The following is a 3,114-nucleotide window of genomic DNA, read 5'->3' as shown; positions in this document are numbered from 1 at the left end:
AGAAAAAAAAACTGGCATGAATGTCTGAGTTTTTGGAGTATCTATTTTAAGTCCAGAGTATCAATTTTTAGTCCTGGCTGTGCCTTAGAAACACACATGAAGCTTTGTTTTTTTAAAAAATACAGATGTCCAGAGAGTCCCCAGATTAGTATACTCAGTGTCCCAAAGCAACAAAAAGGTATTAGTATCCTCTCATATATAATAGAAAATGGAACCATCCTAATCTGGAAGCACATGTAAGGAAGTCCATTCCAGACTGGATCTTCTCACAAAGCCCAAATGTGTTCTTCCTTTTGTTCACTTTGATTTGGATGCTTCTGCTTTGCTGCAGTCGCACTGTGAGCCTCTTCTACCCTCTCAATAATCCAGCACTGGATAGGCTTTCGGATTCGTATCCAGAGTGCCCAGTAAGTGAGGGATGGGGTACAGAGAGGGAAGGACTGAGGGACTGCAAGAGACTGGGAAGAAGTCTCAAGCCAAAACCATTCTGTGGCATTCTGTGTTTCCCAGGAAAGGCCTGCCTTAGTAGCCATCATTCATCCCCAGTGGCTGTGAGAACCCACACAACAGGGCCTCACTGCAATGTAGCTGTGCATTTCAGAGAGCACAGCTGGGCCACACAGCTCCAGTGTGGCAAAGGGGCTCAGCAGCTCTGGGAAAAGCTTTCCCTCACCAGTACCTTTTAAAGCCCTCCACAACTTTTAATGTATCTTCTCACTATTATGAGATTAGAAGAGAAAAGAAAATTGAAAGGCAAAAGCAAGTATTGAGTATTTAACACAAACACACACAAGTTTTCGCCTGTGCAAACAAGTACCAAGTGTTTTAATTTCTCTCAGTACTTCATATGAAATTGACTCTGAAAATATTTTTACAAACACAACAGACCTTATTACATTTTAGCAATGGGTTACTTTTGTCCCAGATATGTATACCAATTAAAAACATTAAAGATACTTGGAGGTAAGTCAACTGAGACTATGAGTTTATAGATTTCTGGAATTTTTCTTAGTCCAATATTCCATATACTCATTTTCAGAACAAACCACCAGTGCAATACAATTTCTTAAATTTTTAGACACTGTCAACAGCTTGGAATCGTATGGCAATCATAATTGGATATTCAAAATTCCTGATTAAGTCAGTTTTAAAGACACAAAATACTTGCTATAAGGTTGTTTATAATGTTCCCAAAATTTCAATTAATCAGTACCACAGAAATTGTTCTTAAAGCTACCAGTTTTATATATATGATGCTTTTCTTTACAGAAATAAAGGATTTGAAAAGCCAACAAATACCAAAAATCAAATATTCAGGATATTGATTTCTATACTCTCTTCTTAGACAAAACATGAAACAGCACCAGAAAAGCCTCAGCGGTTTTTATGGTGAGGTCTTAGAAGGCATGAATGAAGAAGTGGAACTACCCCACACAGCAGGGCAGAGCAGTCATGAGCGTCCACACCTCCATCTCATCAAGGACTTGATGCTTTGAAATAAACACCATGCTTAACACCCCAAGCAAATCTAAAGGTGTATCCGAAACTAAATCCTTCAGTGTCTATGGCCAACACGTCTCTAACTGGCATTAGAGAGACAAGGCAGGACAAAAATATGTTGTGCTGAGTTGTTTACAGAGGCCTGCTCCTCAAATAACACGTGTGATACCATTTCCAATGTTATTATATAGACTTTTTAAACATACAATAAAGCAACTAGATTTTTTACTCTTCCTAGTATTTAAAAGATATCCATTAGGATTAAATGTCAATTTATGATACGAGTCTTTGAACTTCTAAAAGACAATTTCTGGAAATATAAAAATATTATATTTTGCATATTTCTGAGTCCTGAAAAGCTTAAAGTGCAATATTTTCATTTATCAGTAAATTACAATTGTGCCATATAAACTCATCCTGAAAAAGACTATAAACAGCTTCTACATCCTGTGACTGTTGCACTACAGATAGCAGAGGATACTGTTCTGAAGCTTCCAGATTGTCCATAATTCTTCTGCTAGAATGAAAGGGGGGTGGGAGAGGAGCACCAATGTAAAACTTGACCTATTAGCAAACAATGTTTTCATGAAAAGGAAATAGAAAACATGTCACCTCTCCCTTTAGTGGCTTTTCTTCAATTACCTAGTTTACCAAAAATGTTCTCACATTTTTGAATTATTGAACAAATTACCTTTAAACAAAATGTCAAAGCATCCAATATGTGTCTGGCTAAAATCTTTCAAAGAACACTATTTATTCTAAACTCTCCTTTCTTCAGTGAAGACTTTAATTAAAAACAAGCCTATTGTCCTTTCACAATTTTAATATTAATGAGAATTTTCTCTAAGTCCAGAGTGGTATTTCTTTGGTGGTCTGAGCCATTCAGTGTAGAAGGGGATGGCTAGCACATACAGTTACAGAACTAAAGAAGGAAGAAAGGAAAACAATCCTGGTTGGCCCAAAAAGTCAGACTAGAGAATTGCTGGGAATCTAGCAGAATCTTTAAAGTGGTTGCTTTTCCACTAGGCAGCAGCCTTGTAAACGGCAATCAAGACGGCACCTGGGGCCTGAGAAGCTTCAGTGAAGACTGCTTCATTAGTTTCTGCTGGTGTCTCATTGACTGTGCGTTCTCAATGGCACTGAATGCTCTCTGTAAGGCAAAGCACGTTTTATGAGTTAGAAAGGCAAGCTCTGGCTCAACTGGTAGAAGAGAAAAGCAGGCAAGCAAGAGCTGGAGCTCTGCACACAGGTGCAGTAGCCAAGGCTGAGGCTCCCAACCACACACACAACGCAAATCCTGCCCCTTCCACCCTGGTGACCTTGTAGCACAATGTTAAACATAAGCACTGATGCAAAGTTACTAGTAGGAACGACTCTGTGAGCAATAATAAATATTAACTATAACAGGCTTTTGAAAAGTCTTTTGGCTAAAAGCCTTGGGGGAGGGGAGATTCTTAAAATGAACAGTTTACCTGTGCTGTGATCGGATCCTTCAGGTAAATTTTCCTAAGATAGCCTGGATTGGTACTGTTCTTTTTATGGAACAGACCCTGTTCCTATTTAAAAAGAAATAACAATAGAAAATAAATTATTCTTGAAAAGAAAAAAAAAAAA

At 38.1% G+C, this 3,114-nt stretch overlaps 1 long non-coding RNA gene across 1 annotated transcript; it reads right to left on the bottom strand.

Moving 5' to 3' along the window:
• Positions 1 to 794: 794 nt before the first annotated feature.
• Positions 795 to 3,085, bottom strand: LOC108490432. The gene is made up of 2 exons (XR_001872295.2): positions 2,973 to 3,085; positions 795 to 2,650 (listed from the first exon to the last, which is right to left on the bottom strand). It is a non-coding gene; the product is annotated as an uncharacterized LOC108490432 (long non-coding RNA).
• Between the last annotated feature and the right edge of the window lie 29 nt (positions 3,086 to 3,114).

The sequence above is a fragment of the Nannospalax galili genome, unplaced genomic scaffold, assembly GCF_000622305.1.
Source record: "Nannospalax galili isolate Female #2095 unplaced genomic scaffold, S.galili_v1.0 C49819894, whole genome shotgun sequence".
NCBI classification, from domain to species: Eukaryota; Metazoa; Chordata; class Mammalia; order Rodentia; family Spalacidae; genus Nannospalax; species Nannospalax galili.
The sequence above is the reverse complement of the archived record's forward strand: the minus strand, read 5'-3'. Positions and strand labels throughout refer to the sequence as shown.